The 14,183-nt window shown below is 49.8% G+C and overlaps 1 pseudogene; it reads right to left on the bottom strand.

Moving 5' to 3' along the window:
- Window positions 1-5,160: 5,160 nt before the first annotated feature.
- LOC140427382 (nucleosome assembly protein 1-like 1) lies at window positions 5,161-13,657 on the bottom strand (annotated as a pseudogene).
- Between the last annotated feature and the right edge of the window lie 526 nt (window positions 13,658-14,183).

The raw sequence follows: 14,183 nt of genomic DNA, 5'->3' as shown, positions 1-14,183 counted from the left end.
GGCACTGTACCGTCTGCTCCTGGTGGCGACGGGTTTGCAATCCGGTGTGAGATTCGCAAACAGGGAAGGCAGATCGACCTTAAGGGTCGTGAGGCCGCAGACAGTGAGGGGGGGGTATAGGGCCGCTGAATTTGAAGGTGAGACTTTGGAGGTTACACTGGAAGTCTAAACCTAGGAGTGTGGTCGCGCAGAGGTGGGGAAGGACGTAGAGCCTGTAATTTTTGAACTCCCTTCCCTGGACTGTGAGGTTTGCTACCCAAAACCCCTTTATCTCCACTGAGTGGGAACCGGAGGCCAGGGAGATTTTTTAATTAACGGGGTGGATTAGGAGAGAACAGCGCCTTACCGTGTTGGGGTGTATGAAGCTCTCCGTGCTCCCAGAGTCGATTAGGCAGGACATATCGTGCCCGTTGATAAATACAGTCGTTGTAGCAGTTGAGAGTGTTCGAGGCCGGGACTGATCCAGGGTCACCAAGGCTCATCGCAGCAGTTAAGTGTTCTCTTCGGGCAGTGTGTGGTCAGCCAAGCTGGGGTCCTGGGAGTTCATCCAAGGTGGTGGTTCCCATTGGTCGCACATGGCTGGGGGTGCACAAAATGGCCCGGGGGCCGCACGTGGCACTGGAGTAGGAAGATGGCGGCGCCCGCTGGCCGCACAGGGACTGTGGAGAGATTTGCGGTGGCGGTCCGCATTCGCCGCCGGAGACCGCGGCAACCGCACGGGCCTGGCATACCACCACGAAATGGCCCTTTTTACCGCATCCCTTGCTGGCGGGGGTGCTTGGCCTGCCCGCAAAAGTAGCAGCGGGGCCCCCTGGGGTTGCCAAGTCGCCTTGCAGCACAAGCTTGTGGGGGGATGGGGGATGTCTCGGGGTCGGCTGCGGAGGTGTTACATGCTGCCCAGGGGGCTACCGCGCGGTCGGGACCATAAACGCAGGCGTTTCTGGAGGCCACATCCAGGGAGCCTGCAAGGGCCTGTGCCTCCTTGAGACCTAGAGTGTCTTTTTCTAGCAATCACTGGCGGATTTGGGAGGATAGCATACCTGCCACGAAAGCGTCCCGGACCAAGAGTTCAGTGTGTTCGCTCGCCGAAACTTGCGGGCAGCTACAATTTCTCCCCAACACCAGGAATGCACGGTAGAATTCTTCCAGCGATTCCCCTGGGGTTTGTCGTATCGTTGCTAGCAGATGCCGGGCGTAGACCTGGTTTGCCGGGCGAATATAATGTCCTTTTAGCAACTCTATTGCTGCATCAAAGTCTTCCGCTTCCTCGATGAGGGTGTAAATCTCCGGGCTCACCCTTGAGTGCAGGACTTGCATTTTCTGTTCTCCCGTGGGTGTGTTTTCGGCCGTCCCTAAATATCCTTTAAAGCTCGCCAGCCAGTGCTTGAAGATTGCCGCTGAGTTTGCCGCGTGGGGGCTGAGTTGCAGACACTCCGGCTTGATTCGGAGCTCCATCCTTTTAAAAACTAGCTTATTAAATTGATGCACGATCAATGACTACTAAAGCGAGGTTGTAGTCCAACTGAAAGTTTTAATAAGCTAGATGTTTCCCCCAGCAGCCCAGGTACAGAATGAAGGCTGCTGGGGCGGCATGGGCTCTTATACCCCGCCTAGCAGGGTGGAGCTACCATACATCTTGACCAATAGGAGGCATTCAGTTTTTACCAATGGTGCTCCAGCATTACCAGGTACCATAATACCTCTACTACCACAGAGGCTATTTGTCCCTTCGAGTCTACACCAACTCTCCGAAAGAGCACCATACCTAGGCCCACTCCCCCACCCTATCGCTGCTTCCCCAGTTAACCTGCACATCATAGAACATAGAACATAGAAAATACAGCACAGAACAGGCCCTTCGGCCCACGATGTTGTGCCGAACCTTTGTCCTAGATTAATCATAGATTATCATTGAATTTACAGTGCAGAAGGAGGCCATTCGGCCCCTCGAGTCCGCACCAGCTCTTGGAAAGAGCACCCTACCCAAACTCAACACCTCCACCCAACACCAAGGGCAATTTGGACATTAAGGGCAATTTATCATTGGCCAATTCACCTAACCCGCACATCTTTGGACTGTGGGAGGAAACCGGAGCACCCGGAGGAAACCCACGCAGACACGGGGAGGACGTGCAGACTCCGCACAGACAATGACCCAAGCCGGAATCGAACCTGGGACCATGGATCTGTGAAGCAATTGTGCTATCCACAATGCTAACGTGCTGCCCTTAAGAACAAATAAATCTACACTATATAATTTTCCCGTAATCCATGTACCTATCCAACAGCTGCTTGAAGGTCCCTAATGTTTCCGACTCAACTACTTCCACAGGCAGTGCATTCCATGCCCCCACTACTCTCTGGGTAAAGAACCTACCTCTGATATCCCTCCTATATCTTGCACCTTTCACCTTAAATTTATGTCCCCTTGTAATGGTGTGTTCCACCCGGGGAAAAAGTCTCTGACTGTCTACTCTATCTATTCCCCTGATCATCTTATAAACCTCTATCAAGTCGCCCCTCATCCTTCTCCGCTCTAATGAGAAAAGGCCTAGCACCCTCAACCTTTCCTCGTAAGACCTACTCTCCATTCCAGGCAACATCCTGGTAAATCTTCTTTGCACCTTTTCCAGAGCTTCCACATCCTTCCTAAAATGAGGCGACCAGAACTGTACACAGTACTCCAAATGTGGCCTTACCAAAGTTTTGTACAGCTGCATCATCACCTCACGGCTCTTAAATTCAATCCCTCTGTTAATGAACGCGAGCACACCATAGGCCTTCTTCACAGCTCTATCCACTTGAGTGGCAACTTTCAAAGATGTATGAACATAGACTCCAAGGTCTCTCTGCTCCTCCACAATGCCAAGAACTCTACCGTTAACCCTGTATTCCGCATTCATATTTGTCCTTCCAAAATGGACAACCTCACACTTTTCAGGGTTAAACTCCATCTGCCACTTCTCAGCCCAGCTCTGCATCCTATCTATGTCTCTTTGCAGCCGACAACAGCCCTCCTTACTATCCACAACTCCACCAATCTTCGTATCGTCTGCAAATTTACTGACCCACCCTTCAACTCCCTCATCCAAGTCATTAATGAAAATCACAAACAGCAGAGGACCCAGAACTGATCCCTGCGGTACACCACTGGTAACGGGGATCCAGGCTGAATATTTGCCATCCACCACCACTCTCTGACTTCTATCGGTTAGCCAGTTCGTTATCCAACTGGCCAAATTTCCCACTATCCCATGCCTCCTTACTTTGTGCAGAAGCCTACCATGGGGAACTTTATCAAATGCCTTACTAAAATCCATGTACACTACATCCACTGCTTTACCTTCATCCACATGCTTGGTCACCTCCTCAAAGAATTCAATAAGATTTGTAAGGCAAGACCTACCCCTACATCGTTAGACACTTGGAGGCAACTTAGCATTTTCAATCCACCTAACCTGCACGCCTTTGGAATGTGGGAGGAAACCGGAGCACCCACAGAGAACCCACACAGACACTGGGAGAACGTGCAAACCCCATACAGACAGTCACCTGAGGCTGGAATTGAACCCGGGTCCCTGGCGCTGTGAGGCAGCAGTGCTAACCACTGTGCCACTGTGTCATCCATTGTTATGGTCCCGGATGAGAATCCTACTATTTGCAATTTGTATAACTGTGAGAAAAGATGACTGCACCACAGGAGTGGCAACACCGACAAATAGGTATCATTTGTGTTAAAATAAACTTTAATTAAAACACAAAATAATCACATTAACAACAAAGTATTAGCTTTACTGTGGAAAAAGTTCTTAAATAAAAGTAAAAACTTTGAGACTGTCGGTGGCGGTATGCAGGGAATAGTTGCTCACGAGATGGCCTCCTGCCCGGGTCTGTTACTTTTAGCCCTTTTCGCCTTGTTTTTGGGAGGTGTTTGGGTTAAAACTTAAATAATTTAATGAGATAATGTTCCCACACAAGAGCAATGCACAGAAGCTCCAGGTCGTAGAAGTCAATAAATACAGAGTCAGCGACACACTCGGATGCGTCTCGAGGCTCGGCTGCAGAGAAAACGGAGGAGGCCACTACCGAGACTCTAGCCGCTTCATTGACAGCCAAGATGTTTCCAGGCACCTTGGCAGCGGACTTTAAGAAACAGCGGAAGGCTGTCTCCGAGGACCTCCGCAAAGCAATAGAAGAGATCCTGACTCCCATTCAAACAGCGCTGGCGAAGAAGAATGAAACGGTGTGGCGCGGCATTACCGGGGGTGGACATGGCTTTTTCGAAGCAGACTGATCAGATTGTCTCCTTGGAGACTGAGATGGCAATGCTGGTCGGTTATAATAAAGCACTGTGTGCCAAGGTGGATGATCTGGAGAATCAATCCAGGAGGCAGAGCCTTAGAATCGTGGAGCTGCCGGAGGGAATGGAGGGCTCAAATCTGATTGATTACATCTTCAAGATGTTTGCGAAGCTGGTGGGGGGAGGGTGGATGAGCATCCCCTCCCGACCTGGATCGAGCCCACCGGTCACTTTGGCAGAAGTCCCTATCTGGTGAGCCACCACAAGTATTCATCATAAGGTTCCACAGCTACCAGGAACAGAAACGTGTCCTGAAGTGGGTAAAGGGTCACCAAAAGTACAAATGAGAGGGCCACGCCAGCAGGCTCATTCAGGGTGTGGGAGCCGAGCTGGCTAAAAGAGGGGTAGCATTTAACAAGGCCGTGTTATGTAAGAGTGGATTTGGTTTGGGGTGATATATCCTGCACACCTCCGAGTGACCTATACTTGAAAGACTATTATTTTGATGAGCCGGAGGAAACTGATGGAGGAAGCATAGTTTGGGGGCGAGTTAATTGTAATTTGTATGGGATCTTTGTATTTTTGGGGAGGACATGCGATTATGGGGACTTGTTCTTGTGTGGGATTGGTGTTTTTTCTTTGTTTCGTGAAGTTGGATATGAACTGGTTGTCATGGCTATTTATTTATTTATCTTATTTTGGGCAGATGCTGCCTTCCGAGATGAAGAAGTTAGCTAAAGGGAGCGAAGTGGAAGGGTTAACGGCAACTCATTATTTTAATGTCGTTTTTGATAATGAGCTTTGAATGTTTGTTTTGTTTGGGGTTAGGGGCAGTTGAGGTAGGGATTAAGGAGTTTTGTTCACCTTTTGGTTGTTTGTGAATTTGGGTGCGATGGTGTTGGGAGATGGGGAAGTGGGGGCATGGAGGGTTTGCTGGCGGTGACTACAGCTTGTTCCGTGTTCTGCTTTGATGGAGGATTTGGGGGCTTTTGTAAGGGCCACGAAGAATCCAGCACGAGTTTTAAGGATACAAAATAATAACGTTTATTTACTCTAACAATATATACATAACAGTAGCAGTAACTTCCCTTGCTACCTTCTCCTTCCTGCTGGTTCCTGAACTGGCCAGCTTATTTATACTAGGAGTTTCTCCGCCCCCCTCATTGGGGAAGTTCATACTCCCATAGGATTGTGGGATAGTCATTAGTCCCCAGCCAATCGTAAGTAGGCAGGTTATAACATTCCTCCCCCCCAAAGTCCAAGGAATCCACCGAAGACCCTGGTGAAGGAAGGAGTCAAACTAGTTTGGCCGCAGGCCGGATGCCATTTGCACGCGGCGCTGGATCAGGCGGCGTATAACGAGATGGAGACCGGCGCTTCCGTGATGAACGGCACGGTTGTACATCCATGGCCTGTGGACCCGAGGATTCCAACCTCTGATTCATCCTGTGTCTCCATCTCGGAGTCAGAGTCTGCTGCCTCCGTCATGTCAGCGTCTCTGTCTCCCTTCGGTCCCGTAACGACCTGCGCAGGCTTCGAGTGAGGCACCAGCGGAAGATTTTGAGGACTACCTTCCCTTGTCTCTGGTCTTTGCGGCTGTTGAACTGAGCTCCGGGGGCGGGGAATCTTTTGAGGGGATGATCTTCTGAACCGGACGTGGTCTACATGTTTTCGCTGGAGACGACCCTGGGCTTGCACTTGGTAAAATATAGGGCCCGTTTGGCGAAAGATTACACCAGGAACCCATTGGGCACCACCAGCAAAATTCCGCACGAATACTGGGTCACCGGGCACAAACTGCCGAATCGGACGATGCCAAGACAATCCCTGTCCCTGCCGTTCTTGTGTGCGGCGTACTTTTGCGCCAATGTCCGGGAAGACCATACTAAGGTGGGTGCGAAGTCTTCGGCCCATTAGGAGTTCTGCGGGAGCTACCCCAGTCACTGCATGGGGGGTGGTCCTGTACGTAAACAAAAAGCGAGCCAGTCTCGTGTCCATTGATCCGGAAGACTGCTTCTTTAGGCCTCTTTTGAATGTTTGCACTGCACGCTCTGCCAACCCATTTGAAGCCGGGTGGTAAGGGGCAGTGCGGATATGGCGGATGCCGTTCATCTTTGTAAACCTAGCAAACTCCTCACTCATGAATGGAGTGCCATTATCCGTGACCAGCACCTCGGGGAGGCCATGCGTACTAAATGATAAACTCATCTTTTCAATTGTTGCGCAGGACGTTGTCCCCTGCATCTTATGCACCTCCAGCCATTTGGACTGGGCGTCAATTAGTAGAAGGAACATGGATCCCTGAAAAGGGCCAGCGAAATCTGCTTTTAAGCGTGCCCAAGGCCGCCCTGGCCATTCCCAGTGATGTAGGGGCGCGGCCGGCGGAAGCTTCTGATGCTCCTGGCAAATGGAGCAGTTTTGGGCCACCTTCTCAATGTCGGTGTCGAGGCCTGGCCACCAGACATAACTCCGGGCCAACATTTTCATCTTGGTCACGCCTGGATGCCCATTGTGCAAGTCTGATAATATCAGCTCCTGGCCTTTTTCCGGGACAATCACACGCGTCCCCCACAAGAGGATGCCGTCTTCCACGCTGAACTCTGACAGCTTGGAGGAAAATGCCCGCAATTCGCCTGGGAGCTGTCTATGCTGCCCACCATACAGGACTACGTGCCGAACCTTTGACAAGACTGGCTCCGTCTGGGTCCACTCACGGATCTGTGATGCCGTGACAGGCAAGGTGTCCATAAAATTTAGGGTTGCAACCACCTCACCGGTCGTGGGCGTCGACATGGGGCCGGTCGATAAAGGCAATCGGCTCAGTGCGTCGGCATTTGCTATCTGGTTTGTGCTCCAGAGAATACTCATATGCAGCAAGCAACAAAGCCCAGCGCTGGATCCGTGCAGAAGCAATGGGCGGTATTGGCTTATCCTCTCTGGAGAGTTCCAGCAGGGGCTTATGATCAGTCACGATAGTGAAATGGCGGCCGTACACATACTGGTGGAAGCGTTTCACCGCGAAAACCACTGCCAGGCCCTCCTTCTCGACCTGCGCGTACTTTTTCTCCGCTGCAGTCAATGTGCGGGAGGCGAAAGCTATCGGTCGCTCGGCCCCGTTCTCCATCTTGTGGGACAGGACAGCCCCAATACCATACGGGGATGCATCACATGTGACGAGCAAAGGCTTTCCCGGATCATAGTGGGATAGTAACCCAGACGACGACAATTGTTGCTTTACCCGCCGGAAAGCGGTTTCTTGCGGCTGACCCCAAACCCGGGTGTGATTTTTCTTTAGCAGCAGGTGCAAGGGGGCCAGCGTAGTTGCCAGATTGGGGAGGAACTTCCCGTAATAGTTTACGAGACCGAGAAAAGAACAAAGATGTGAAGTGTCAGTCGGGGTGGAGGCATGTTGAATTGCACCCACCTTCTCTGCAACGGGGTGCAGACCCTTGCAGTCCACCCGATAACCTAGGTAGACTACTTCCTTTGCCTGAAATAGGTACTTTGTGTGACGTAAACGGACTCCAGCCTCCGAAAGGCGTCTTAAGGACAGCCTCCAGATTTTCCAAATGCTCTTGCTCCGACGTCCCTGTAATCAACACGTCATCTAGGTAGACAGCCACACGTGGTAAACCTCTCAAAATGCCCTCCATAACACGTTGAAAAATTGCGCAGGCAGAGGATACTCCAAAGGGCAACCGTGTATATTCATACAGGCCCCGGTGTGTGTTAATTGTTACATATGGTCGGGAGGCAGGGTCCAGCTCCAACTGCAGGTAGGCGTGACTCATATCTAATTTTGTGAATGAGAGTCCACCTGCAAGTTTCGCGTAGAGATCCTCTATGCGAGGCATTGGGTATCGGTCGAGTCGGGAAACTGTATTCACTGTAAGTTTATAGTCGCCACACAAGCGAACTGTGGCATCTGGCTTCATTACTGGTACAATTGGTGCTGCCCAGTCAGCAAAACGGACGGGCCTGATAATACCCAAACTCTCCAAACGAGTGAGCTCCCCTTCTACCTTCTCGAGCAAAGCGTAAGGCACTGGGCGCGCCCGGAAATAGCGCGGCGTGGCTCCTGGTTCAACTTGGATACGGGCTACGGCCCCTTTTATTTTCCCAAAACCAGGCTGGAATACCTCTGGGTATCGTCCTAGCACCTCAGTCAACCCTCCAGAAACTGTTTGGAGGATGTGCTGCCATTGCAACCGCAAATGGCGCAACCAGTCCCGACCCAACAGGCTGGGCCCATGGCCACGCACTACGATAAGTGGGAAACGCCCCTCCTGGCGTCCATAGACAACAGGGGTCATTGTAGTTCCTGCAATGTCCAGTGGTTCCCCCGTGTAGGTGGCCAACCTGGCCTGTGAGTCAGTTAATGTAAGGGTCTGTATACCCTGCTTGATGCGGTCAAATGTCCTCTGGGCGATCACGGAGACCGCTGCGCCAGTATCCAACTCCATCTCCAGCGGGTGGCCATTGACCCGTACTGTCACCTTAATGGGGGCCACACGGGGAGCTGCTACACAATGCAGCTGCAGGCAATCGTCCTCCGTCTCCACGTCCTCAGGAGTGGTCGCCGCAGGTTCATCCACATGGAAGGTACGGCCTCTGGGCTGGTCCCAGTTACGGCCCCTGGGCTGGTCCCAGTTTCGGTCGGAACGACAGCGCCTCTGGCGTCCCCAGGACCGCCGTCCGCGACGGGGTAGGCGCCTACAAGTCTGACATGGACATGGCTCCTCATCCATTGGCTCTGGAGGAGGCTCCCTTCGGGGAGGAATGTCCGATGGCCACTGGCGTTGGTCCGGTCGTTGCCTCGCCCAAGGTACCGCAGGAGTGCGGGGGGGACGTTTTTGGGCGGAAAGGGTTGCGCCCCAAGGCATGCACTTCCATTCCCTGTAGCTCCTGTACTCCTCGCTCTGCGCTCTCTCGGGACAAGACTATTTGTATTGCCTGTTGAAAAGTCAATGTTGGCTCCGCTAACAACTTTCTCTGGGTTGCTGCATTGTTAATACCGCAAACCAAACGGTCGCGTAACATTTCTGACAAGGTCTCACCATAGTCACAGTATTCCGCAATCCTGCGTAGCCTGGATAAAAAATTGGCAAGGGATTCTCCAGGGGTCCTCTCAGCGGTATCAAACCAGTAACGCTGGACTATCGTGGACGGGGTTGGGTTAAAGTGTTGCCCCACTATATTCACAAGTTCGTCAAACGTTTTGGTGTCCGGCGCAGCTGGGTACGTAAGGCTCTTAATCACCCCAAACGTATGCGGCCCGCAGGCGGTGAGCAATATGACCACCTGGCGCTCGTTTTCAGTGATATTGTTTGCCCGGAAATAGTAACGCATCCGTTGAGTGTACTGGTTCCATAAGAGGGTTGAACGGCCCAGTAAAAAGCTCAAGGATATTTTCTCACCTGAAAAGTTTGAATGCTGATGTGGTGTTTCTGCAGGAGACACATTTTGCAGGTCAGGGACCAGACAGGGTTTAGGAGGGGTTGGGTGGGACTCGCATTCCACTCAGGTCTCTATGGTAGGGTCCGGGGGACTGCAGTTTCAATCAATAAAAGGGTTCATTTTTCGGCTGCTCAGATCCTGGCGGACCGGAACAGGAGACACGTGATTATCAGTGGGTCCTTGGCGGACACCTCGGTAGTCCTAGTTCATGAGTGTATGTGTATGTTCCTAATTGAGATGATACAGCTTTTATTAGAAAGTTACTGGCTTTTTTTTACAAAACATGATATGCATAACAATTTCAAATGTGTCCCTTGTACACAGTTCATTACACGTTCAGTCATTCAGGTTAACAACATTTTCTTGTTGGCCTCCTGAACCTTGACCGAATGCGTGATCTTCTTTCACCTTCTGAAAAACCAGTTTTGTGGCTGGTCTTTGAGACACCAACTCTTTCAGCCTTTTGAAGCGATGCTTCCTACTCCTTGTGGGGGGAGGCCTTATTGCCGACGCTTATGTCTTCACTGTCACGGCTGCTACCCGGTCGACCAACTGTGTCCTCGACTCTTTTACCATTCCTTCTCTTTTATTATAATCAGCTCTTTCCTTCTCCTTTTCTTCTTAGCTTTAGTGGCACATCATCCGTGAAGTTGATGCGGTTCACACTCACGTCTACCTGTGCACCTCGAGCATCATTCTTGCTACTGGTCTCGGCCAAGGGATTAGCTGTTTCTGGATCCCTTGGTGTAATAGCTGCTTCTGGATCTGCTGCTGCAATGACTGCTTTTGGATTGTCTGCTCTAATAGCTGCCTCTGGATCGTCTGATATGAAAGCTGTTTCTGGCTGTTCTGCTATAATGGCTGATTCTGGAGCCTTTGTTGGATTGAGGAATTTTGGTTGATCTATGGTGCTTGCGCACGGACGCTGTACTATATGCCCATCAACTGGTGAGGCATCTAATGTCAGCATGCTTTTGAATGCTTTTGCAGTTGTAGGCAAGTTTGCGACTTCAGGAATGACTTGCCAACCCTCGCATTGCAGTATCTTAGCTGGATCAATGTCTTCAACATTAGGCATTACTTCTTCATTTTGTATTTTAGTCTCCATTAGTGGCGCACCTCATCTGATATGATGAAACATGCTTTGTCTGTTGTAGAACTGCACGAAAATGTATCCATCTGTTCTTGCTGCAAGTGTTTTGCTGGATTGGCCTCGAGCAATTGGGAATACACTGCAGGAACTATTCCGTGGTCTTAGAATAATTCATCATACTTCTCTGGAGCCAATTTCTCCAAAATGGAGATTTTTTCTTCAGTTACCAGTTGGCTGTTCGCAGTTCATTTGCTCTCAGCTAATTTGTCTGCTGTTGCAATCTCGCCTTTAGCCTCTGCACACTCCATCTTAGAACTTTCACACTCATCGTTGTCCTGCATAGATTGGATGCTACTTGTTATCACCTCGTCACTAATGCCAAACACACTAAATAAACTTTCAAAGTCTTCCTCTTCTAGCTCATCAACTGATTCTTCACCTTCCTCATTGTAATCATCATTATCGTAATTATCATCATCGTGATCGTCATCATCGTAATCATCATAATCATCATCATTGTCATAATCACCAGCATCGTAATCATCACATCGCCTGCAATAGCTTCTCCTGTGAAGTGTAACACTGCTTGTGGAATAATGTGTTCATGCAAGAAGTAACCAATTTCAAAGTCAACAGCGAGTCTTGCTGCAGAACCCTCATCCAGCTCTCCATGCTCTGGAACGTCAGGAGGACTAAAGAAATCACGGAAGGAGTCATTTGGTACAGTTTTCGTAACTGTTCTACCAGTGCCCCGACCCTTATGCTTCTGCTTCATTTTAATGGTTTTCAGTGTGACATTTTTTCCTTTCTTCCAGTCGATCTGGCACCCTGTGCATCCCGTGATGTCTGGTTCATCAAAGAAGAAAAAGTCTGACTCATCAGGTTGCGACTCCATCTGGTATGTTTTTGTCGCTGCTTCATTTGTGAAATACTCATTTGGCTCAAACTTAACCTCCGGAGTAAAACTGATTGGCTGTCCAGGACCTGAAAATGTCACCTTCAAATCTTGTAAATGATTTAAGATCGGCTCATCACATCATGCTCCTGTATCATGTCACTGAGAAAATCCTAAACCCTAAACACATTAAAGAAGCCATCCCCTATGGACAAGCTCTCCGCATACACAGGATCTGCTTAGACGAGGAGGAGCGTAACAGACATCTACAGACGTTGAAAGATGCCCTCGTACGAACAGGATATGGCGCTCGACTCATCGATCGACAGTTCCAACGCGCCACAGCAAAAAACCGCAACGACCTCCTCAGAAGACAAACATGGGACACAACCTACAGAATACCCTTCGTCGTCCAGTACTTTCCCGGAGCGGAGAAACTACGACATCTTCTTCACAGCCTTCAACACGTCATCGATGAAGATGAACATATTGCCAAGGTCATCCCCACACCCCCACTACTTGCCTTCAAACAACCGCGCAACCTCAAACAAACCATTGTTTGCAGCAAATTACCCAGCCTTCAGAACAGTGACCACGACACCACACAACCCTGCCATGGCAATCTCTGCAAGACGTGCCAGATCATCGACATGGATACCACCATTACACGTGAGAACACCACCCACCAGGTACGTGGTACATACTCGTGCGACTCGGCCAACGTTGTCTACCTCATACGCTGCAGGAAAGGATGTCCCGAAGCGTGGTACATTGGCGAGACCATGCAGACGCTGCGACAACGAATGAACGGACATCGCGCGACAATCACCAGGCAGGAATGTTCCCTTCCAGTCGGGGAACACTTCAGCAGTCAAGGGCATTCAGCCTCTGATCTCCGGGTAAGCGTTCTCCAAGGCGGCCTTCAGGTCGCGCAACAACGCAGAATCGCCGAGCAGAAGCTTATAGCCAAGTTCCGCACACATGAGTGCGGCCTCAGCCGGGACCTGGGATTCATGTCGCATTACATTCATCCCCCACCATCTGGCCTGCGAAATCCTACCAACTGTCCTGGCTTGACACAATTCACACCTCTTTAACCTGGGGTTACCCCATCTCTGGATCTGTAAAGATTTAATCACCTGCTAATGCTCGCATTCCAAGCATTGTCTGGCATCTTTGAATCTGTCTATATATATGTTTCTGGAGCATACCTCTTCATTCACCTGAGGAAGGAGCAGCGCTCCGAAAGCTAGTGACATCGAAACAAACCTGTTGGACTTTAACCTGGTGTTGTAAGACTTCTTACTGAGAAAATCCACATTTTTGAAGACTGTTAACCAGAATTCTGGAATTCCTTTTGACTCCTCCATCTCTTCATCTGGTTTATCTTCCTCCACCTTGACTTTTGCTTTTATCTAATCGGATAACTGTGCCTCTTCATCTCATTGCCATTTGTAATCATCCTCTGTCACAGCGCTGTCTGGAATTACAGCCGCTCAACTAGGTTCAGTGCCTCACACTCTTCCACTCCTACTATGAACTCCCATTCCATGTCTACAATGGAAAATGTTGTGGTGTGACTTCTGTTGTGTATCCATGCTTTGAGCTCACAGGTGCTTAACATTGCAGTCTCCTTCCCATTGTATTCTCTCAGCAGATTTGGTTGATTGACGACTGTCAGCCTATTCAAATCTGACCCAACAGATAAGGTTGGCCCTCGCTCCTGTGTTGAGTTTGCATTTACTTAAAGTGCCATTCAGCATTAATGGAGTTGTCCATCTGTCTTTCATGGTATCAGCAACACCATCACTATTGCCGCAATGGTAGGCAAAACTTCTTTACTTTGCATATTCGGATACATCGTGTCCTCAGTCAAAATCAGATCAATGAAAAACAGTTCTTCAATGCACATCTCATCAATCACATTGACTGATCCTATTTACTGCACTGTTGGATGTGAAAAACACTGCCTCGCAAAGTGATTTGATCTGCCACACTTGGAACACACCTTCCCAAATGTTGGACATTGTCGTGGCCCATGTCGATTGCCACATCGCTGGCACAAAATGGCGGATCTAGTCGGCCATTAAAAATGGCCGCCTGCACTGGGACTACGTTTCTTATTGGAATGCGTCACTAAGCTTATGGTGCTGGCGCCTTCGTACACATTGGCCCCAAAATGTTTCAGGATGAGCGTACTAATCTGCTGTGCAGCTGGCTCACTTGCATGGCAAATCGTGATAGCATTTTCTAATTGAAGCTCTTCTTCCTTCTATAGCCTTTCGCACTCACGTTCGATAGCCTGAACACTATCTGATTGCGGATCATCGATGACTTTAATGTACTAAAATTTCACGAATGCACCTTCAACTGCAAGTTGGTTCGAAAACTGTCGAAAGATTCACCCATCTTCTGAGTATGCGTGCGAAAGATATACC

This window comes from Scyliorhinus torazame, chromosome 7 (assembly GCF_047496885.1).
Source record: "Scyliorhinus torazame isolate Kashiwa2021f chromosome 7, sScyTor2.1, whole genome shotgun sequence".
Lineage (NCBI taxonomy): Eukaryota > Metazoa > Chordata > Chondrichthyes > Carcharhiniformes > Scyliorhinidae > Scyliorhinus > Scyliorhinus torazame.
The sequence above is the reverse complement of the archived record's forward strand: the minus strand, read 5'-3'. Positions and strand labels throughout refer to the sequence as shown.